At 37.2% G+C, this 25,277-nt stretch overlaps 1 protein-coding gene across 6 annotated transcripts in view; it reads left to right on the top strand.

Moving 5' to 3' along the window:
- Positions 1-25,277, top strand: part of C4H4orf33 (chromosome 4 C4orf33 homolog) — a 90,133-nt gene that overhangs the window by 17,283 nt on the left and 47,573 nt on the right. For 4 of the 6 annotated variants that reach the window (XR_010942852.1, XR_010942854.1, XR_010942855.1 and 1 more), the window contains one exon: positions 6,787-6,898. The exons of 1 other annotated variant lie outside the window; for it this stretch is intronic. The gene's annotated coding sequence lies outside the window, so the exon portion shown is untranslated. Of the gene's footprint in view, positions 1-1,753; positions 1,887-6,786; positions 6,899-25,277 lie in introns of those variants that run through there. One more of the 6 variants, XM_067735091.1, reaches the window with a different exon arrangement.

The following is a 25,277-nucleotide window of genomic DNA, read 5'->3' as shown; positions in this document are numbered from 1 at the left end:
ATTTACTCATATTCCTTTGCAGGTAGAAATGGCACTGTAAAACAGTTTAGGTCAACGAGATTTAAGTATACAGTGTTAGATGGGCCTTCAAGAAAAGATGCCTCACAGATGAAGGACTTTGCTGCCATGTACTTTTGTCCTTTGCCTTCCCTCTCCCTTTTTCCTGAATTATAGAATTGATACCCGAGGTAACATGCTTGCTCCATTGTGTTAATGAGGAGACAACCCAAGAATAGCTCAGTAGGAAGATAAAGGAGCCTGGGTTCCAAACAGCACAATAGAGTAACATGTCATATCTGGACTGCTACCTACAGATTTCTTTATAAAGAGAAAATATAAACTGCCTAATTTGTTTCCACAGATCAATCTATAGATTCAATGCAATCCCATTTAAAAAAACCCAGAAGGCTTTTTTTTGGTAGAAATTGACATGTTGATTCAAATTTTATATGGAAATGCAAAGGACCTGAAATAGCCAAAACAATTTTGAAAAAGTACAAAGTTGGAGGACTTGTACTACCTGACTTTAAGACTTATTGAGCTTCAATAATGAAGAAAATATGACCTTGCATAGATTTAGACAAATATATCAATGGAACAGAATAGAGAAACCAGAAAAAGAACTACATATAGTCAATTGATTTTTGACAAAGGGAAAGGGTAGTCTTTTCAACAAATTGTGCTGGAATAATTGGAAAAACATGAAAAGAAATTAACTTACCTAACAACCTACAGGAAAATTAACCTAAATGTGACTGGTGAAATGAAAAAAGTTCTAGAAAAACTCTTCACATTCAAGGGTAGACAAAGATTTTTTTCAAACAGGACATAAAAATCACTAAAAAAGAAAAAAAATGAGAAATTGAACTTCATCAAAATTTAAAATTTCTGTTTGTCAAAAGCTTCCATTTAAGAAAGCAAAGAGGCAGTCCAGCAATTCCACCCCTATGTATCTATATCTGAAAAAAAATGGAAACACTAATTCAAAAATGTACATGGACCCCAATGTTCATAGCAGCATTATTTACAGTTGCCAAGATATGGAAGCAGGCCTAAGTGTCCATCAACAGATGAATGGATAAAGATGTGGTACATATATACAGTTGAATACTACTCAGCCTTTAAAAAGAAGGAAATTTTGCCATTTGCAATGACATTAATGGACTTAGAGGGCATTATGCTTAGTGAAAAAAGTCAGAGAAAGACAAATACTGTATGATATCACTTATATGTGGAATCTAAAAAATAAAACAAACTAAACTAGTGAATACACTGTAAGTCCCCTATATACGAACGAGTTCTGTTCCGAGAGTGTGTTCATAAGTCCAATTTGTTCATAAATCCAACGAAGTTAGCTTAGGTACCCGACTAACACAATCGGCTATATAGTACTGTACTGTAATAGGTTTATAATACTTTTCACACAAATAATACATAACAAAAAAAGAAAACATTTTTAATCTTACAGTACAGTACCTTGAAAAGTACAGTAGTACAGTACAACAGGTGGCATACAGGGGCTGGCATCGAGTGAACAGGCAAGAAGAGTTACTGATTGGAGGAAGGAGAGGAGGTGGGAGATGGTAGAGCTGAAGGATTGACAGCAATAGGAGACAGAGGGCAAGCTTCAATTTCACTCACGCCTGACGTGGATGGCACAGGTTCTGGTTCCTTGCTGGATTCAATTCTATTTACCTGCTTGAAAAAATGATCCAGTGATGTCTGGGTAGTAGCTCTTTTTTTCTCGTCATAGATGACACGGTAGCACTGGACTGCATCCTGAACGGCTGCTGCAACCTTCGTGTAATGTTCTACATTCGGTTCCTGTGCCTCAAAAAATAACAGTGCCTCCTCAAATAAAGAAAATCCCCTTGTCATTTCCTGCATCATGAATCTCTTCGGTTCTTCAGTTACTTCTTCCTCTGTCTGTCTTCGTCCTTTCTCTGGGCACGTTTGCATCTTTGAAAGTTTGCAACTTGAAGATTGGTATATGGGTGACTTACTGTATAACAAAAAATGAACAGACTCACAGAGAACAAACTAGTGGTTACCAGTGGGGAGAGGAAAGGGGGAGGATCAAGTTAGGGGTAGGAGATTAAGAGGTACAAACTACTATGTATTAAATAAATAAGCTAAAAGGATATATTATGCAACACAGGGAATATAGCCAATATTTTATAACAACAAATGGAATATAACCTTAAAAATTGTGAATTACTATGTTGTACACCTGAAACTTATGTAATATTGTACATCAACTATACCTCAATTTAAAAAAAAGAATTAGAAAAAAAGATAGTGCAGAGGCAAGCCACAGATTGGGATAAAATATTTAAAATAGATATATCTGATAAAGGACTCTTCCCAGAATACATAAAGGACGCCTACAAATCAGTAATAAAAGGACAAGCCAATTAAAGAGCAAAAGACTTGAACAGACACTTCACAGAGGAAAATATATAAAAGGGCAATAAGTAGAAAGTATAGCAGTGTTCTCAACTTCCCTTATCACCAAGGAAATGGAAATTAAAACCACAACAAAGGGCTTCCCTGGTGGCGCAGTGGTTGAGAGTCCGCCTGCCGATGCAGGGGACACGGGTTCGTGCCCCGGTCCGGGAAGATCCCACATGCTGCGGAGTGGCTGGACCCGTGAGCCATGGCCGCTGAGCCTGCGCATCCGGAGCCTGTGCTCCGCAACGGGAGAGGCGACAACAGAGGCCCGCGTACTGCAAAACAAACAAACAAACAAACAAAAAATAACAACACAACAAGATACCACTAAATAACCAAAATTAAAAATTCACAATGGCTAAAATTGGAAATGACTGACAATACCAAGAGTTAATGAGAATGTGGAGTACCTGCATCAAAGGTTCAGATATAAATGATAACTTTATAATAAAGTTAAGCACAAATAAAGTTAAGCAAAGTAAAGCACAAATATCCTAGATACAATCAAAACTATAGTAAAGATTGAATTTGGATGTTGCACTTTGTGAGCTATCTGAAACCTAATATGTATCTTCTTTTTATCTGTTTAGATGCTTTGAAAATATCTCTTGACTTTCTTTTCTTTAGATAAGAAATATTTTCCTTCTTCTAATACCAAGCAAGCAAAAACACATTATGTTAAACATTTTCTTTGGAAAGGAACATGCAGTTCAGGGAAAATTTATCCATTAGTCAGATACAAACAATGCACCCTATAGAAACTTAGTATTTGAGAGTGGGTGTTTGTAATAGCTGTTTCAAATTTGTTTTCCCACTTTAGGACCATGAAAGAATATCATTTCTTTGTTTAAGATACGCATAAATGCATTTCCTTGCTGGGTTGTGAATTGTTCACTATAGTTATCAGGCAGATCCTCTCTTCTTGCCACGTAAATAGATTACACTGTGCATGTATTTATTCAGGTGCTTTCTCATGTGTTTTCTCAGCTCCAGTAAACTAAGTCACAGTCCAGAGGGAAATATACTTTTTATTTTTAGCCCCCAAATACTTCTTTTTCAACCTTAAAAAAATTTTTGCCACAGAAAAAATAAGTTTATCTCTTCCTTTTCTTCCTTCTTTTTAAAATGTTAGGCTTTGAGGGCAGAAGATAGTGAATATATTGATAACTAATTAATCTGATATTTAAAAAGAGAGAGGATGCAAATGGTGGAGCAATTACAGTAAGCCCTCAACACTTGTGCTCATGCCTCAAAGCCCAAGGCTCATCTCCTCGTGCCCTTTGACGTTTCCATAGGAGTTTAACATTACTGTATTTCGGTGCTTACCACCACTGTGCATTAGGAAGCTCTCCTGACCCACCTCCCATCCTCTCAGCCTAACATTTTACTCCAGCAGCCAGTTGGACTCAGGGAACTGACAGCATCCCGTCTCATGGCTTGTCTGCTGCCTCAGCTTGGGCTGGCTAAAAGTATATTTAGCCAGTCTCGAGCGTAAACTACCTTGGATGTGAGAGGGAGCTAACACCTCATGGGACAACTCTTTTTTTTTTTTTTTTACTTTTTATTGGCATATAGTTGCTTTACAATGTTGTGTTAGTTTCTACTGTCCAGCAAAGTGAATCAGCTGTACGTATCCATATATCCCCTCTCTTTTGGATTTCCTTCCCATTTAGGTCACCACAGAGCACTGAGTAGAGTTCCCTGTGCTCTACAGTAGGTTCTCATTAGTTACCTATTTTATACATGGTATCAATAGTGTATATATGTGAATCCCAATCTCCCAATCCCATCCTCCCATTCCCCCTTGGTATCCATACGTTTGTTCTCTACATCTGTGTCTCTATTTCTGCTTTGTAAATAAGATCGTCCAAACCAATTTTTTCAGATTCCACATATATGTGTTAATATACAAGATTTGTTTTTCCAAGAAGGATGGGAATAGGTGGATAAATACTCCTCTCTTTCATCCCTTGGTTTGACAATTCGGAGGTCGATTCCACACAGCTCTGTAGAAGACACCTAAAAGGACCACACTCCAGTTGCTCACAGCAGTGGCCAAATCAAAACACAACTTATATTGCCTTTCCCTCATTTCCCGTTTTACTGTTCCTAGTTCTTTACTGCTGTTTGGAATTACTTTACCAAAATCAACCTATATGCAAGCCCTTGTCCCATGTCCGCTTCACGGGGAACCCAGGCTAAGTCAGTTGTTACCTGAAGTGGCCCTCAGAATTAGCCCGTTAGGACGGGAATCAGGAACTGTATCACTCATGGGGCATTCAGTGATAGGGACCCCATTGGTGGTGGTGATGACCCTGGTGTAACATCAGTTACTAAGACTTTCACCAGTGGTAGACTGGCTTGAGGACCAGGTGTAGGTCAAACATCAGTGTGATAGATAGCACTTGGCATAGAAGCAGTGGAAATAATAGGGACTGTGGAGTTAACTGCTTTTTTTTTTCTTTAAACAATTCGGATGTTGAAATAATTTCATTTGCTATTTCTCCACTAATAAAAAGTAACAATTTGGAGGGGATTCTGAGAAGGTGGTGGAGTGGGAAGTACCAGGAATGTGTCTACCCACCTAGACAACAATTGCACCAGCAGAACTGTCTGATCTAATTGCTTTGGAACTCTGGAGTCTGTTGAAGGTGGAGTTGACTGCTTTCTGATAAAGGCTTTGGAAACCTTGAAAAATGAAAATAGCCACCTACAAACTAGAGGCACTTTGTGAGCATCAGAAAAATGCACATCAACATTTGAATTAGCCGAATTTCCAGCAGCTGGAAGGCAGAAAGTGTGGAAAGTCGAGTTCAGGATTTACTGGTAAGGGTAGCTATACTGCAAAGGAGACTGAATGCTCGGCTTTGACTCCTGTGTTGAAATTAGGGGCCTCATAAGGAAAGAGTGGGACCCTGAGACCTGGAATGAGGACAATTGAATGGATGAACCTGTTCTGGCATATCTTGAACCCCAGATTTTCCTTCACCCTCCGGGATGGCAGAAGCAGCTCCTTTACCCTCGTTAGAGGCAATCATCTTGCCTAGACATTCCCCCCAAAACCTCACCTACAGCAGATCGTCAGAAATAGTACTTGCCAAAACATGCCGTTTCCTCACCAGACTGAAAATGAGGGTCAGATTGCAGCACGGCTCAAGCGGAAACGGCAGTAATAAGTACATGCCATGGGAAGAAGTACTGTGTTCACTGAAAGGTTATGGGACCTGGAACCAGGGAAGTACATGTTGGAGTGGATCTAGTTATTCTACTAGAGAAGGCAGTATATATGGCTGGAAAGGGGAAAAATTTATTGGCACGGGATGTTAAACTTGGGGCTTAACACCTTGACAAGGCTAGTTCGGGGAAAATACAAGATAAGTCTAGAGCATCTTCTAGTGCCAGAAAGTAAAGAAGCACTAAAAAGGAAAATAAATAACTAAATCAGTGGGCACTACCCATTTTCTGATCACTTCTTGTCCTAATTTTTCTCTATAAGAAAAAAATTTATAAAATTGACTATTATAACCATTTATTATCACCAACAATTATTTTTCATGTAAGGAATAGTGAAAATATTATCACTAGAGCTAGGATGACCCATGTATGAAGAATATAAGAAACTAGAAGTTATAAATCTATCTATGAAAAGTGAGGAGTCTCTGTATAAATTTCACCTTATAATTTCATGATAAATAGTACTTAAAATATTATTTTCCATACAGTGTGATCCATAAATTTTATGCCTGATGTTTATAAATCTAATATGTAATTTAAAGGAGAAATAGAAAATATTGTCAAATGATATACACTTGACCATTTGTATGAATTACAGTAATATGTAATAACATAATTGGCTATTGAGAGAGCTTTAGTGTTTTTCTGTTAATTTTTTACTTGATACTAAAAAACTCACAGAGAATGCATAGTTTAGTAAAAACTAATTTTCTTCTGACAGCCTATCACCTGAAATATCCATTAAGCAGTATATCTGATTCAACAGTACACTGAAAACCCATGTTTCTAATAATGCCCTAAGGCACTGTAGTGCCTGGAGTACCTCTTTTGAAGAGAGAGCTTTTCAGACATAGAAAACCAAACTATAAATGGAAGCATTCGAAGCAGTAAAAAAATGTGCTAAATACAAATGTATGTTTTTGAATGAGCTTTGAAAACATAGCCTGAAGAAAAAAGATAATACCACAAGTAGTAAGCTTTGGTATATACCTTAGAAACACCGAGTGTCCTGTATTCCTGCAATAGTCCTGGCTTTTCTCCTAACTGCCTGATTTTGTGCAAGTCTTTTCATTAAAATTTCTAATACTTATTATTTTTCAGGAACCGTATATTAAACATATTGCCCAAGATCATACAGCTAAGGAGCAGTAGATTTGAACCCAGGAAGTTTGGTTCTGGAGACCGGGCACTTGTCAACTTTACTACAGCCTCTGTGAGTCTTAACTACTCATCTGTAATATAAAGCTACAGAGCTAAGTTCTTTTCCTCCCTGATTCTACAAATAAAAATAACATAGAAGAAGAAAGAGGTTGATAAGCCCTTCACTTTTTTGTGGTACACTCGCAGAGAAGATGGGTATTCAAGTTACTCCTTTTTAATAATCCACTTACTAAGAGAAACACATTTTTCCCCCCAGGCTCCTCTAGGGTACAATTTATGGCAGCAGTGCAGTGTCACACCTGCACATTGTCATTGCAGCAGGTATACTTTGGTAGTAGACTAGTGGCTAATCTGAATGCAGATCTCTTAGGATTTATCCTGAGTAGGGAATGAGTCACAGTGTAGTAGAGTATCAGAGAGGAAGAAAACCCAGGCTGCCTCTATACTAAACGCTTTTACTAACTTGGATTTTGTCAAAGATCCAAAGACAAGCTTCAGAAGATATGAAAACTTGGCAACCAAACCGTACCCTTGAGTAACATGCAGTAACTATATAGCCTTTTGTCTTTTAAAATTATTCATTTATTTTTGGCTGTGTTGGGTCTTCGTTGCTTGTGCGGGCTTTCTCTAGTTGTGGCAAGTGGGGGCTGCTCTTCGTTGTGCTGTGCAGGCTTCTCATTGCAGTGGCTTCTCTTGTTGAGAAGCACGGGCTTCTAAGCGCACAGGCTCTAGGCACGCGGGCTTCAGTAGCTGTGGCTCGCGGGCTCTAGAGCTCAGGCTTGGTAGTCGTGGCACACGGGCTTAGTTGCTCCGTGGCATGTGGGATCTTCCTGGACCAGAGCTCAAACCTGTGTGCCCTGCATTGGCAGGCGGATTCTTAACCACTGCACCGCCAGGGAAGCCCTATAATACCCTTTTATTTCCATGTATCAGAAACTGAAGAAATTTAGCAGTAATTTATTCTAAATGATCTTATAGTCTACTTATGCAGAAAACCTAAAAGTTGTGAGTATCTGCTTTCCTGTCCTTAGTATTTTGCTGTTTGCAAGAGTGATGATGCATCTGTTTTCCTTTCTGAGAAGGTGATCATCTGTCAAAAATAATGCAGTAAATTAATTTATATCAGTGACTTTTCAAATTGCAGGTTGCAAACCCTTAGGGGAGTAGATTATGGAATCTATATAGTGGATTGTAATCCATAAATAATTAAATAGAGTTGAAAATAGAAGAATGAATCATATTTATTAAGTACATATATTGCTTCAAGAGTTTTGTCCTTATTTTGGATCTAGTCACAATAGTTCAAAATCTATCAGTTTAGAGTGTTTACAGAACATAGGCTTTAAACACTCTGGTTGTTCACAATATTTTCCTCTGGGTAACTAGTTAATATCTAAAAGATTCTCAGCGATTCGTGACTGAAGAAGATTTGGAGGGGAATCTCAAACTCAAATGTGTCTCTGATGCAGCTTAAAAACTAAGGAAAGAAGTATGGCCTTCTACTTTATTCCTCAATTTTATTTATAAGTTTAAAAAGATAGATACATAGATAGGTATATAGAGAGATAGATAGGTAGGACTTACAGAGTTATAGAGCCTCAATTTTTAAATATATTCATTGGAGGTGGTCCGTTTCCACGGTATGTAGCTCTTTTTCTAATCTATAAATTAAGATGCTTTGGGTTGTAAGTACAAGTAAGCTCAACTCAAACTACCTTAAACAGTAAAAGGATATATGGCATACTTCTGGTAGTTTGATGTAGAGGTTGACAGTCTCACAGTGTCATCGGGTTTCTAGCTCTATTTGTATATGGTTTTCTTGCTCTGCCATCTTTTAGGTCATCTTGATTCAAAGACATCTGTCCTTTTTGTATATGAAATGACGGTGGGTATTACAAGTATCACAGTTACAAACCACAAAATCCAACACAAGAGAAAATACTCAATGATTTATGACACTATTCTAGATATTTTCCTCATTTTATGAAAATTACAGAGTTTTTTGCAGTCTGGATTTTGAAAATTGTATTCCCATGCTCCCATCTGTCTCCTGTATTATCTGTGAATTACATCTAGAAGCTTGGTTACATCCAGGTTCAATTATTGGTAAGAATATTTCATAAATGATATTATAGTATTCTTCTGTCAGGAGAAGCATAATTCCTGGTTGTCTCCATTTCGTGATGTTAGAAGCCATTGATGAACGTTGCCGAAATCCATGAGTGATAATCAGTTTTGCTTTTACTTCCATATTTTATAGCTTTTGAATTATCTCAATTCAACTATTTGGATACCAAGAAGAACTGTTTTTACAAGATAAATGCTTGATTCTTTTCTTTGATTTAGCTGTTTTCTGAATACTTGGTCCTCTAGCAGTCTCCAAAGATGACAAATGAGATTTTTAAAAGTATCTTTCTGAACTCATGGATTAAAAATACTTTATGTGTATTAATTCACTGCAGTTTCCTCATTGATGTTCGATGTGTTCCATCTTTGGCCAGTGGAGTCTCTTTAAGTTGTTTTCTGAGTCTTTTGACATGACCTTTGTCGTCATTAATAGCTTATTTGCTTTCTGGTATGACAAGATGTTCCAGGTTCGTCTTGGACATTGCTTGCTATAGACATAGAGCTAGCCATTTCTCCAGTAAGTCTTGGTTTCTCTTAGTGGCAAATGATATTTAGAGACCACTATTTGGACACTAGAAGTGCTCATTGCTAATGGGTTGGGTATATTTTTCTAGTACTTTTAAAAAATACATCATGGTTTCATATGGATACTTGCTACTTGATCTCATACATTTTATATCTGTTTCCCTTCTAACACAACACAAAGTGGTTTTCAGTGATTTCAACATTCTTATTTGTTTTTTCCCATAAAATGTTCAACAGACTCTGAGTAAATTAACAGTACAACGACAATATGATTACTAACAAGAGTTTAAAGGGTATTTTTGTTTTTGCTGTTCTTTTTAACCTTAGAGTATATCCCAGCAAGGATATACAGCCAAATTCCCATGTTTAAAGCCACTTTAAAGTGGTTTCTATGTATTATGCCACCAAACTCAATACAATTAGTTTCATTGGTTTCATTCCCCTTTCACTTTGGGGGATTTTTTTTTTTTTTTTAATGCTTCTGAGGTTTCAACTTCAAATCTATGAATCAAGATATACTCAGAGAAGTCTGGCCTCTATTCTGGTTCCCTCTAACCCATCACCTCTCCCCCCTTATAGATAACCATTAAAAAATTTATAGTTCCCACTTCCATTTTTAATATAAGCAAATATGTATAAATGGTCATATCCTCTCATCTTAGGTATAAATGTTAGCATACTAGAGCTAACAGAAAGGATTCACAGTCAAATAGACTTACAATTTAAGGGGTCTTACCCAGATTTACTAATAAATAAAGGGTTCTTATCCCAGATTTACTAATGATTTCAAGGATATAAAATCAAAAGCCTCACGCAAATCAAAGAGAAATTTAGTCCATCCTGTGTGGCTACCTTGGTATTTCCTTTCTGCATTGGATACATTCTCTGGCCAGTAATAGATGAGGTCTCTAAATGAGATTTGTGTCTGACCTCACATAGCAAAAGAGGGGCTGTTTAAATTCTGAAGCATCTCCATTTTGTACTTAGATTGGCAAAGGGCCTATGTGACGTTTTCCCCAGAGCCATGCCTTATGAATCCATAGATTCAAGGGATAATCTTGCTAAGAGAATTCCACAGATAAGGGCACTCCTACTAGCACATTTCTTTAGCCTAAAGATATTTAGACTATGTTTACAAAAATATTAGACTGGGACACCTGTGGGGTTTTTTCCCCCAGAGAATGTTCCCTTGGTGGTCAGAGAGAAACAGATCATGGACCAGCAGCTTAGAAGGTGCAAGAATTTCCTCTACAGAATACCTTAACAATGACCGTGCTGCTTCATAGGTCTTTTAAATTGCTTTTACCAACTCAGTTACTCTTTTTCTTCCTTTATCCACAGGAATTTGAACCTTTTTACAGTGTGTTGATGGAAGCACTTGAGTATAAGTTACTGAGGCCAAATTCACTCCCTTCTCTGGCCAGTTAGTTTCCATAGGTGTTGTATCTATGGGGAGGTTTAATTCAGCTTCCTCAAAATACTTTCTCATCCTGGGGAATCACTGTTTGCATAAATCTTGCTTTTTATTTAATTGTATAAATAAACTTACAGATTCTTTGTTACACCACACAGCTGTAGAAGAGAAATTACTATTTGACACAGCGTGTATTAGTTAATATTATAGGATCATTCTATTCCTTCTCAGCAGAAATGACTTCTCCTGTACCACATTCCCCATTATAGGGGTGGTGACTAGAGTCCATTGTTCAATAAATTCTGGATCCCATTTGGTTTGTTTCAGATTTTATGGTACAGGTTTTTACAGGTTTCATTATGTAACATTCACCTCTGCTAGGGAAGACACAGGTTGCTTCTGTATCCAAACCTCCATATCTGCTGGTTTTAAGAACCCAGGTAGCTAACTCAGGAATTTGATTAAGGCATCTGCCTTACAATTCCGGTCTCTTTTCAGAGCTGGAAACCGATTTTTTTGGGTGAACAGCCACATGACCCACATTCTTCTTAATTTCCACAGAGATTTCCTTAATTGAGTGCCACGTAAGGATATTCTCTATTGTCTAATGATCTAGGACACATTTGCAGTTGACTACAGCCCAGAGTCTGCAAATATCCAAATGCTCCTCTGAGATCAGGGACCCAGTTCTTCTCCCACTGCTAAACTAGCAGCTCTCAACTCTGCCAAATTTGCAGCCTTGCCTGTTCCTTCTCCCCTCAAGGTTTTTTCTATCAGCAAGGCACATAGCTGCTAATTTCTAAACAGTAACACAGCCTCAAAGCAGGAACTCCCTTTAGTGAACCAGGCAGCTGCTTGTCTTGGCTGGGGTGAGAATCACAGGGCTTGGACCACTGAGCAGTGTAGGGAAGGGAGATCCTTGGAGGTCTCTCTCATTGGCTCTGTGAGCAACATGCTCTCGTATTCAGTGCGCTCCCCCCAAACTTCCCACCTACTGCACTCTTCCATGTAGCATTGCCTCTTAGTCAACTTTGCTATGCTGCCTTTTCTCTATTCAATATCTCTCTGGCATCGTCCAAGGCAGGATTGATATCTAGCCTCAGAATTATTTGATCCTCTTCTGTGGTGGGGGGCAGTTTGACCAATACCCAGTAACAAGCTAGCAGCTGTCTTTCAAATGGGCTTTAATGAACAGCTGCCTCTTAGTTTTGAAGTCCAAATCCAAGAGGTCTTGCTGAGTAGCCCTATTTGATTTCTCCCAAAGGCTTCATATCTACATATATTCTAGGAGGTGAATATTCTTAAATAATCTGAGCAGCTGGATCATGAGGTCTTAGTTGGGCTCCCTGCGCCACCATCCTCTGCAAATCTTTTTTTTATTCTCAGAACCCCACTTAAAATAAGATTTATTTTTGATAACTTTGTGATAGGGGCTAGCAATATTCTTATAGGAGCAATGTGATTTTGCCAAAACTCAAATCCTAGCTGTGAGATTCTTGCTTGTTAGAGACAGTAACTTATTTCTCACAGTTTAAGGAATGTCTGTTGTTGCTCCTGGAATTTCTTAGATTGGGCTGGACTTGAATTTTAGCTGGATTTATCATCCATCCTCTATCTATCATAAAGGTGACTGTGATTCTTAACTCCTCTCAACCTTTCTCCTCTGAGAAGTCAATTAGCATAATAGCATCTATGTAGTGCATTAACTTGCTCTTAATGGTTGTTTAGTACAAATCCCGACTCACTAGATTATGGCAATATGCCAGGAAATTTAATGTGCAATATAATAATATAACACTGATTTCCAGTCCATGAAAATGCAAACCGTGTCTGGCTAGATTTTGAATCTGGGATTGATAAAAAGGCATTGCGTTAGATGTTAAGTTAGACGCATACTGGCATAATAGACTGCCTTGGTCTGTTGCGCTTCCTGTTTAGTTTTGAAGATTAGGTGTAACTGAAGCAATCAGAGGAGCCACCTTGTTTGATCCTTGACAATCTATTACTTTCCTTCAGGAAACTTCTGCCTTATATAGTAGCTGGGACTGATAAAAGGGGGTTAATGGGAATCAAAACTCCACCTTAACCTTTTCCTTAATTAGAACAGTGATCTTTTATTGCCCTCCTGGAATTCTGTATTGCTTAGAGTTAATGCCTGAGGAGGATTCAGGCAATTCCAAAGGTTCTCATTTAGCATGGCTAATTAAAACTGGGTGAGAGGTGGATTTAGGCAATATTCCCTGTGAAAAGAACAAAGGCAGCAGGTCCCATGTTTTCAGCTACAGGACTTAATACTAAAGGGGGCTATATTTTAGTTAATAGACATCTCCATTTTATATTCAGATTATTACATTGATTATGTGACATTTTCCAAGGACCCATACCCCACAAATCCAAATCTAGCATTTTCTTTTTATCATAAGCAATCTTAAACCAACCAAATACATCCTGCTAAAAGTATTCCATTGACAAGGAAATGCGAGCAAATATCATTATTTTACCAGATTTGTCACGATGTGGTTTACAAGGAGATTTGATTGGGTCACTTTCTTTTTACCTAGGGCATTCCCATATAAAAGAAGAAAGTAGATTGCTGTTCTGCTGCTGAACTAGTTACTTCATACAGACTTTTGTATTTTTGCCAGTATATCTTTGGAATATGATCCTAGGAATAATATTTTCTGAGTCTAAGGGCAAACACATACACACTTTTGCTAGAAAGTACAAAATTATGTGCCATAGGGAAATTTGTATTTCTACCATTAAAGTATGACAGTTCCTGTTATCCCACAGCTTCTCCAACAGAGTATGTTATCACGCTTTCAGGATTTTGCTATTCAGATAGGTGAGAAATGGTATCTCAGATAATTTGCTCTTAACGTTACTATGATCTTTTTGGACATCATCTCACTTGTTTATCAGAATTTGACAATGTTGATCGTTCCCTCCTAGATGTCCCTCCCTTCGCTCGGGGATATCACTTTCTCAGTTCTCCTTCTAATTCTTCTTGGCTTGTTCCTTCTTTTTTCAAACTTTAAAAATGGAATTTGCCAAGATTCAATCTTTAGACCTCTTCTTTCTATATATTTACTCCCTTGGTCATCCCAGTCAATATAGTGGTTTAAAATACAGTGTACGTGCTCATGTTTCCCAAGTGTATGTCTTCCTCCTCCTAGTGTGTGCATGAACATATGCACACCTCTTCGTATTGCCCCTAAGCTGTCTAATGAGCATCTCATATTAGCATGTCCAAAGCTGAACACTTTTCAGCCACCATACCTGATATTTCCCAAGTTATCTTAAATGGCAAGTCTTTCTGTAGTTCAGGATGGAAATTTCTTTGTCATTTGACCCAAATCCAATTCATTGACAAATCTCATCATCTTCACTTTTGAAATATCTATCCAGAATCTCACCACTTCTTAACACCTTCATTACTACCACTCTTACCCAAACCACTGTCATCTTCCCTGGATTATTGAGACCCTAAATTATTGCAGTAGTCTTTGAACTGGTCTCCCTGCTTCTCACTTTGCCTTGCTCCCCTGCACCCCAACCCCCATGCCTATTCTCTAAACAGAAGCCAGAATCTACTTTTTAAAAGCAACATTTTTCAGGTAAGATTCACATAAAATAAAATGTACTCATTTTAAATGTACAATTTGATTACTTTAAAATATCCCCTGTGCCTATCTGTGGTCAATTCCTGCTCCCCCACTCAAACCCAAGCAACAACTGATCTATTTTCTGTCCCTACAGTTTTGACTTTTCTAGAAATTTCATATAATTATATACTATGATTTCAGTCTTTGTGTCTGGGGTCTGTCACTGACATGATGTTTTTGAAATTTATTCATGTTGTTGCATGTATAGGTAGTTTGTTCCTTTTTATTGCTCAGAAGTATTCCATTGTATGGATATACTACAATTTATTGATACACCTGTCGATGGACATTTGGGTTGCTTCCAGTGTCTGGCTATTTTACATACAGGTGCTATGAACATTTGTATACATGTATTTTTGCAAACATAAGTTATTAATTCTCTTCAGTAAATATCTAAGAGCAAAATTACTGGATCATATGGTAACAGTACGTTTAGCTTCTAAGAAAATGATATATTGTTTGCTAAGTGGCTTTACCATTTTATAGAACCAACAGAGTTCTAATTGTTCCACATTTTCACCAACCTTGATATTGTCAGTCTTTTAAATTTTAAACCTCAGATATTCGTGTACTGATTTCTCAGTGTGGTTTTATTTTGTATGTCTTGGCTGACCAGTGATTATGAGTATCTTTTCTTGTGCTTATTGGCCATGCAGATATTTTCTTTTGTGAAGTGTCTGTTCAAATATTTTGCCTATTTTTGTCTTTTTATAATTGAGCTCTTTTAAAAATATATTCTGGATACAAATCCTTAGACAAATATATGTATTGCAAATATTTTCTCCTAGTCTATGAATTGGCTTTCTTTTCCATTTTCTTAAATGTATCTTTCAAAGAGTAGATTCTACTCTACTAGTTGAGTAGATTCTTCTCAACTTCTACTCACTGAATTCACAGTCTACAACTAGAATATATTACTTTATTCTTCTAGCCACAGTATATTATTTTTGCTTCTGTTAGTCAGTTATATTTAATTTTTTTTAAATAGAGACAAGTAATTTTTTAAATCTCCCCCCATATTTCTAGCACTTTTCATTCTTTTGAAATCTAAGTTTTTTTGTTTTTTGTTTTTCAATCTGGCATTATTTTCTTCTGCCTCAAGAACTTCCTTTAATATATACTAGAGTATAGATATGCTGGGAGGAATTCTCTCATAATTTTCTTGTTTGAAAAGTCTTTAATTTTTGAAAGACAGTTTCATTGGGCATGGAATTCTAGGTTGACTTTTCCTTTCAGTATGCTAGAGGTATAATTTCATTGCCTTCTTGTTTGCATAGTTTCTGATGGAATATGCTATATTCTTGTTTTGTTTTGTTTTGTTTTCCTTTGTTTATAACGTGTCTTTATTTGGTCACTTACTTTTGTGATTTTCTTTTTATCACTGAGTTTTGGCAACTTGCTTATAATGTGCCATGGTATGGATTTCTTGGTATTTATCTTAATTGGGGTTTTGTTGAGCTTCTTGGGTCTCTGAATTTGTAGTTTTAATAAAACTTGGAAAGTTTTTAGCCATTAGTTTTTAAAAATACTTTTTTTCTGTTCTATTCTGTCCTCAGTTAAGCCTGCTTGAGTTAGTTACATGGGTCATTGAGATTCTATTCATTTCTTTTCCAGCCTTTTCCTCTCTATGCTTTATTTTAGAGAGTTACTATTGCTATGTCTTCACATTCACTGAGCCTTCCTTTGCAGTGTCTAAGCTGCTGTCAATTCTACCAGGTTAAATTTTCATTCCAGATATTCTAATAGTTACCTATTGGTGCATATAAAGTTACTCCCCAAATTAGCATCTTAAAACAACATTTTTTATCTCACAGTTCCTGTGGGTTAGGAATTTGAGAATGGCTTAACTGGGTGGTTCTGACTCAAGGTCTCTCATGAGATTGTAGACAGGCTGTTAAAGGTGCCGCAGTCTCATCAGAAGGCTTGACTAGGGGATGATCTGCCTCCAAGCTCACTCAACTGGCTGCCCACACTCAGTTCCACACCACATGGGCCTTCCCATGATGCAGGGCTGCATCATGGCATGGCTGCTGACTTCCCCCAGAGCAAGCAATTCAGGAGAGTAAGAGAGAAGTGTGCACACCTGAGACAGAAGCTGCAGTCCTTTAATAACCTACTATCAGAAGTAACATTTCATTACTCTAACAGATTGATCCTTTTGAAACTTTTAAAATCTCTCCCTGTGCTGAGTTCTGGAAATTGCTTCCAGGCCAACAGCTGGTTGTTGTCTAACATCTGATAATGCTGGCTTCATATAATCTATCCAGTTTTTCTACTTGTTTGTGACAGGACCCATAGCAAGCCCTGCATGAAGGTCCCATAGCAATTACCCCTTCATGGGTAGAAGCAGAACTTCAGAGACTGTTTTATAATGTGAGGTCATGCCATACCTGCTCAGCAGTACCAGTGGCTTGCCATCTCAGTTATTGGTCTCAATCATTTATCTTTCAGACCTCATGTATAACTGGTCTTCCTCTCATTCTGCATTTCAGCTTCATCAACTCCCCAAATATAATTAGCACCATCTTGCTGCAAGGTCTTTGTTCTTGCTGTTAACACTGTCTAGAACACACGTTCTCCAGATATATGTGGGACTAATTTCCTCATCTGAATTTAAATTTCTGCTTAAATGTTACTTAGGCTTACACATAGGCTCTCTCTGATTATGTCATATAAAATAGCAAGTTCCTTCTTATTCATCTTTTATTTTACTTACTCTGATGTATTTTTATTAATATCACTTATCACCACCTAGCATATTAAATATTTTTTATTATATGTCTCTTCACCTTACTCAGATATAAGCTCCAGGTGAGATATTCCCTAGAACCATGTCTGACACAGTAGGAACTTGATACATATTTGTTGAATACTTGAATATGCAGCAGATAGAAAATTTGTTTTTATAATATGGGTAAAGAAATGTTACATTTCTTTAAAATGGATCAGCTATTCCAAGACCACACCTACCTGGCTGACAGGACACTCACTATCAATCATGTTTCAGGGGTCTTCTCACCTTTCCTACGATGTTTTAAGACTTCTAGGAGTCTTACTTAGTGTAAAATATTTATGGAAGTATTCTCTGTTCTTTCATCTACATTGGTTATTAGTATTTTGATAGTACAAAACCACAGTGTTCCCTTGAACTCATGACTCAACTGCTTCCTATTCAAGCTCGGACACAGAAGTCTTTTATTTTCTTTGTGGTCAGCCTCCTCAAATTTCTGTCCCACCCAGTCAAAGGCTCTATCACATCCCAAGGGCTCTGCATAGGAGTGTCGTGGGTTTCCACCTCCATACAAAATCCTCTAATTCCCCAAACCTCTGTCTATAGTTTTCATTCAGAAAACTCTCTAAACCATCCCTCTTTCTACAGGTTGGCCACTTAAATGGTTCTGAGTGTAGCCTTATCTACTTGTACACACACACACACAAATACAATTGGACATGTTGATTGAATTCTAGGTTCCTGGGAACTTCTGCTTTAGGTCCTACAGTGCAACAGTGAAGAAATTCAGAGCTATGACACATAGCCTGGCTATATTCTGGTGAGTGGGAAAGGAAATTACCACACCTTTTTTTTTTTCAGTTTTCTCTCACAGAGTGGACAGATCTAAATTAGTGTCTTTATAGAGTGATCGGTCCAAACATGAGTGAATTAATGAATGAAAACCTTTTTCTTAGAACATATACACATCCTATCCAACTTTCAATGTTCTGTTGCTAGTAAGTTCTCTTTCCAAAAACTTTATAAAAAATTTTTTTCTGCATGTCTTTTTTATTACACTTTATCATTTTTGCATTTTGTCTTATCCAATTATCTCCCAACTAAACTGTGAGCTTCATGGGGACGTGATTTGTGCCTAATTTGTCTTTTACCCGCTATAGTATAAGCTAAATATTTTGTTTCAGGAAGCCCTAGAAATAATTTTGAATAAATGAAAATAATTTAATTAATGAAGATCTGTTCCCAGTTTTAGTTCAGGAGATATAACAAATGTCATATTAAGACTAAAGCCAGATTGTAAGTTAAGAGTTGCTGAAAATGCTTCCTCTAAACTTATGCAAATAATGAAAAGATAAACAGAATTTCCCTCCATTAATAGCACTATCATACTATTTTTTTTTCTTTTTGTGGCTGCGTTGTGTCTTCGTGCTGTGCGTGGGCTTTCTCCAGCCACGGCAAGCGGGGGCTACTCTTCCCTGCAGTGCGTGGGCCTCTCATTGCGGTGGCCTCTCCCATTGCGGAGCACGGGCTCCAGGCATGTGGGCCTCAGTAGTCGTGGCTCACGGGCTCTAGAGTGCAGGCTCAGTAGTTGTGGCACACGGGCTTAGTTGTTCTGCGGCATGTGGTGCAGGATCCTCCTGGACCAGGGCTCGAACCCATGTCCCCTGCATTGGCAGATGGATTCTTAACCGCTGAGCCACCAGGGAAGCCCTCTCATACTATTTTAAAAGAACAAACAACCTTAAAAGAAGTAAGCATGGGCTTCTCTGGTGGCGCAGGGGTTGAGAGTCCGTCTGCTGTTGCAGGGGACATGGGTTCGTGCCCCGGTCCGGGAAGATCCCACATGCCGCGGAGCAGCCAGGCCCGTGAGCCGTGGCCTCTGAGCCTGCGCATCCGGAGCCTGTGTTCCCCAACGGGAGAGGCCACAACAGTGAGAGGCCCGCGTACCACAAAAAAAAAAAAAAAAAAAAAAGTAAGCATTGTTTGTGTTGACTGTAAGTAGCCCTCTCAGACTTAGCTGTGTGATATTGGTCTTGTCACCTTGTTCTGACCATATATTTGCCACAGTGATCTGTCACCATTATCAATAAATGAACACAACCAAGGCCAGTAAACATTATTAATCATAAACTTTCTAGTAAATAATGAAACTTAATGCCTTAACCTTGATAAGATATATTAAGTTATAAATAATGTTGAAAATGTATTTTTGTTTTAAGTTTTTACAAGTGAAGGCCATCCTGATTCTAACTCTTATTGCAGCATGCTGTGGAGGCCCTGCATACTTGCTGCTTTTTGCCAAATGGGTATTTGACTTATTTTTTATCATTTTCCAATTCTGCAGGGATGTGACTATTTGTTAGGGAGGGTCATAGTTCTTCCTGTCCTATGGAAACTTTGCTTGAGTGGTTTTTTTTCTTTTCTACCATGTGTTTATAATAAAATTGATGCTATAAAATTTCTAATAGGTATTACAGAGAAATGGAATATATTGGTTATACTTGTAAATATTTCTAATTATTAGCATTTCAGATAAAGTTTTATTGTGAGAGGATTACATTTAAGTGCCTGTCAGTTTGGGATAAGCTTTTTCAGGAGCACCTGCAGAAAATTCTAAAAGAATTTTATTTCAAAAGATGAGAAGGAAAGCTGGATGCCAGAGGTCCTTTTGCTAGTAAATAGTAAGCAGAACAGTTTAGAACCGTTGAAGAGTGTTCAGCATCAAACCTGTGTCCATGAGACATACAGATTGGTATGGGTAAATCAGAGAGGTTTGATACTCTGTAAAAAAATTCTACATTAAAGTCCAGTAGTTTGAGTCAAAACTGGAGCACATCTATTACTCCTGAATTTATTTAAAACCATGCGTAGACTCAGAAAGAAAAAGCAAGTATGTGACATGCAAAGAAAGAACTTTCACCTAAAAGCCTAAAATATTTTAAAATTATCTTGTATTTTTGTTGTGATCTTGGGAGTCCTTCAGAAATATTTTGCCTGTTAAAGGTGACCAACTAATAATTACAGGTTGACTTCAGAAGAGTAAACAAGAGTGAGTGGGCATCATAACTCGGATGCATTTGTGTGCAAATTAATTCCGTCTTTCTTTCTTCCTCCTTAATTACAAAGAGTAAAGTTTCAAATCTTGAATAGGCATTTAGTTTGAATGTATTCTATCCAGATAGGAGGAAAATATGTCTGTGTTCTCTAAATATGTTTTTTACAAAAAATTTTACCATATTATAGCCTCATTCCAATTCAGAGTACCATGGGACAGAAAAATTAATTGGGTGCTTTGGAATGACTTTTCTTTTTCATTCTTTGGGCTCATGGCTTCATGTAAACATATGCTGCAAGACTTCTAGAAATTCATGAGAGTTTCTGTTCTTCAAGGATTAAAAGATTTTAAGTGATAATTTTATCTTCCTACTTTTAACAGATGTTTTCTTTTTATTATTCATCTGCCTCCTTTCGCTTTAAATTTTTTATTTTTAAATTTCCTTGCATTAATCTTGAGCTCTTCAGCTAAGATTTTCTAAGAAACTCCAAAAAGCAAGACACAAATGTTGACATAATTTTAATTGTAATTGTTTATTGGCTACCCAAAGACTTGGAGGGAGCCTTGAAAATTGTTTACAAAAATCACCATGCCGAGGGTGGGGTCGAGATGGATCCTAAGCATAGGCCCCCCCACCACTGCCCAAACCCTGCCCTTGCTTAGGCCACGCCCTCCACAACCATGGCCTTTTCCACCTTTTTTTTTTCTCCTCCTCTTTTTTACTATTGTTCTGTTTTACCTTCCAGTTGTTGTTTCATCTATATTTTATATTTTTTCTAACATCTGTTAGTTTCCTAGTCTGATGTTTTTACTTTGTTATTCTTTCTTTTCCTTTTTTCTCTTTTTTACTATAGTGGTTCTGTTTTACCTTCTGGTTGTTGTTTCATCTACATTTTTATATTCTTTCTAACATATCTGTTAGTTTCCTAGTCTAATATTACTTTTTACTTTGTTATTGTTCTCTTTTTTTTTGGCACCTGTCATGGCTTGTGGGATCTTCAGCCAGGGGTCAGGCCCAAGCTCCTGCACTGGAGCTCCGAGTCCGAACCATTGGACTAACAGAGGACCTCAGACCCCGGGAATATTCATCTGTGTGAGGTCTCCCCAAGGTCCGCATCTTGGCACCAAGACCCAGCTCTACCCAACAGCCTACAAACTCCAGTGTTGGAAGCCTCAGGCCAAACAACCAGTGAGACAGGAACATTATCCCACTCATCAAAAAGAAAAAAAAAAATTAGACAAAAAAATATGTCACAGATGAAGGAGCAAGGTAAAAACCTATAAGGCCAAATAAATGAAGAGGAAATAGGCTATCTACCTGAAAAAGAATTCAGAGTAATGATAGTAAAGATAATCCAGAATCTCAGAAACAAAATGGAGGCACAGATTGAAAAAACATAAGAAATGTTTAACAAAGATCTAGAAGAACTAAAGAACAGACAAATAGAGATGAACAACACAATAATTGAAATGAAAAATACACTAGAAGGAATCAATAACAATAACAGGCAGAAGAACGAGTAAGTGGGCTGGAAGACAAAATGGTGGAAATAACAACTGAGGAGCAGAATAAGGAAAAAAGAATGAAAAGAATTGAAGACAATCTCAGAGACCTCTGAGATGAAACTAAATGCACCAACATTCAAATTATAGGGGTCCCAGAAGAAGAAGAGAAAAAGAAAGGGTCTGAGGAAATATTTGAAGAGATTATAGTGGAAAAATTCCCTAACATGGGAAAGGAAATAGTCACCCAAGTCCAGGAACACAGAGAGTCCCATACAGGATAAACCCTAGGAGAAACACACCAAGACACATAATAATCAAACTAACAAAAATTAAATTCAAAGAAAAAATATTAAAAGCAGCAAGGGAAAACAAAAAATAACATAAAAAGGAATCTCCATAAAGTTATCAGCTGATTTTTCAGCAGAAACTCTGCAGGCCAGAAGGGAGTGGCAGGATGAAAGTGATGAAAGAGAAAAACCTACAACCAAGATTATTCTACCCAACAAGGATCTCATTCAGATTCGACAAAGAAATCAAAAGCTTTACAGACAAGCAAAAGCTAAGAGAATTCAGCACCACCAAACCAACTTTACAACAAATGTTAAAGAAATTTCTCTAGGCAGGAAACACAAGAGAAGAAAAAGACCCACAAAAGCAAACCCAAAACAATTAAGAAAATAGTAATATGAACATACATATCGATAATAACCTTGCATGTAAATGGATTAAATGCCCCAACCAAACATCACAGACTGGCTGAATGGATACAAAAACAAGATGCGTATGCATGCTGTCTACAAGAGACCCACTTCAGACCTCGGGACATGTACGGACTGAAAGTGAAGGGATGGAAAAAGATATTCCATGCAAATGGAAATCAAAAGAAGCTAGAGTAACAATACTCATATCAGGTAAAATAGACTTTAAAATAAAGAATGTTACAAGAGACAAGGAAGGACACTACATATGATCAAGGGATCAATCCAAGAAGATATAACAATTATAAATGTTTATGCACCCAACATAGGAGCTCCTCAGTACATAAGGCAAGTCCTAACAACCGTAAAGGGAGAAATCAACAGTAACACAATAATAGTAGGGGACGCTAACACCCTGCTTACACCAATGGACAGATCATTCAAACAGAAAATAAATGAACACAAGCTTTAAATGACACAATAGACCCGATAGATTTAACTAATATTTTTAGAACATTCCACCCCAAAGTGGCAGAATACACTTTCTTCTCAAGTGCTCATGGAACATTCTCCAGGATAGATCATATATTGGGTCACAAATCAAGCCTTGGAAAATTTAAGAAAGTTGAAATCCTGTGAAGCATCTTTTCTGACCACAATGCTGTGAGATTGGAAATCAATTACAGGAAAAAGACTGTGAAAAACACAAATGCATGGAGGCTAAACAGGGCACTAGTAAATAACCAAGAGATCACTGAAAAAAATTAAAGAAAAAAATTTTAAAAACATAGAAACAAATGACAATGAAAACAGGACAATCCAAAACCTATGGGATGCAGCAAAAGCAATTCTAAGAGGGAAGTTCATAGCAATTCCATCTCACCTCAAGAAACAAGAAAAATCCCAAACAATCTAACCTTACACCTAAAGCAACTAGAGAAAGAAGAACAAAGAAAACCCAAAGTCAGTAGAAGAAATCATAAAGATCAGAGCAGAAATAAATGAAATAGAAACAAAGAAAGCAATGGCAAAGATCAATAAAACTAAAAGCTGGTTCTTTGAGAAGATAAACAAAATTGATAAACCCTTAGCCAGACTCATCAAGAAAAAAAGGGAAAGGATTCTCATCAGTAAAATTAGAAATGAAAAAGGAGAAATCACAACAGAAACCACAAAAATTCAAAGGATTTAAGAGACTACTACAAACAACTATATGCCAATAAAATGGACAACCACAAAGAAATGGACAAATTCTTGGAAAGGTGCAATTTTCCAATACTAACCCAGGAAGAATTAGAAAATATAAACAGACCTATCACAAGTAATGAAATTGAAACTGTGATTAAAAATTTTTGAACAAACAAAAGTCCAGGACCAGATGGATTCAAAGATGAATTCTATCAAACATTTAGAGAAGAGCTAACACCCATCCTTCTCAAACTCTTCCAAGAAATTGCAGAGGGAGGAACACTCCCAAATTCATTCTACGAAGCCACCATCACCCTGATACCAAAACCAGAAAAAGATATCACAAAAAAGAAAATTATAGTCCAGTATCACTGATGAACATAGATGCAAAAATCCTGAACAAAATACTAGCAAACAGTATCCAACAAAATATTAAAAGGATCATACACCATGATCAAGTGTTATTTATCCCAGGGATGCAAGGAGTCTTCAATATACGCAAATCAATCAATCTGATACTCCATATTAACAAATTAAGGAATAAAAACCTAATGATCATCTCAATAGATTCAGAAAAAGCTTCTGACAAAATTCAACACCCATTTATGATAACAACCCTCCAGAAAATGGGCGTAGAGGGAACCTACTTCAACAGAGTAAAGGCCATGTATGACAAATCCACCGCAAACATCATACTCAATGGTGAAAATCTGAAAGCATTTCCACTAAGATCAGGAAAAAGACAAGGATGTCCACTTTCACAACTATTATTCAACATAGTTTTGGGAGTCCTACCCACGGCAATTCAGAGAAGAAAAAGAAATAAAAGGAATAAAAATTGGAAAAGAAGAAATAAAAATGTCACTGTTTGCAGATGACATGATACTATACGTAGAAAATTCTAAAGATGTTACCAGAAAACTACTAGAACTAATCAGTGAATTTGGTAAGGTTGCAGGATGCAAAATTAATGCACGGAAATCTCTTGCATCCCTATACACTAACAGTGAAAAATCATAAAGAGAAATTAAGCAAACAATCCCATTTACCATCACAACAAAAAGAATAAAATACCGAGGAATGAACCTCCCTAAGGAGGTGAAAGACTTGTACTCAGAAAACTATACAACACTGATGAAAGAAATCAAAGATGACATAACCAGATGGAGAAATATACCATGTTCTTGGATTGGAAGAATCAATATTGTGAAAATGACTATACTACCCAAAGCAATCTTCAGATTCAGTGCAATCCCTATCAAACTACCAATGGCATTCTTCACAGAATGAGAACAAAAATTTTACAATTCATATGAAAACACAAAAGACCCCGAATAGCCAAAGCAATCTTGAGAAAGAAAAACGGAGCTGGAGGAATCAGGCTCCTAGACTTCAAACTATACTACAAAGCGACAGTAATCAAGACAGTATGGTACTGGCACAAAAGTAGAAATATAGATCAATGGTACAGGATAGAAAGCCCAGAGATAAACCCACGCACATATGGTTACCTAATTTACGA

This window comes from Pseudorca crassidens, chromosome 4 (genome assembly GCF_039906515.1).
Source record: "Pseudorca crassidens isolate mPseCra1 chromosome 4, mPseCra1.hap1, whole genome shotgun sequence".
In the NCBI taxonomy this organism is placed as follows: Eukaryota; Metazoa; Chordata; class Mammalia; order Artiodactyla; family Delphinidae; genus Pseudorca; species Pseudorca crassidens.
The sequence above is the reverse complement of the archived record's forward strand: the minus strand, read 5'-3'. Positions and strand labels throughout refer to the sequence as shown.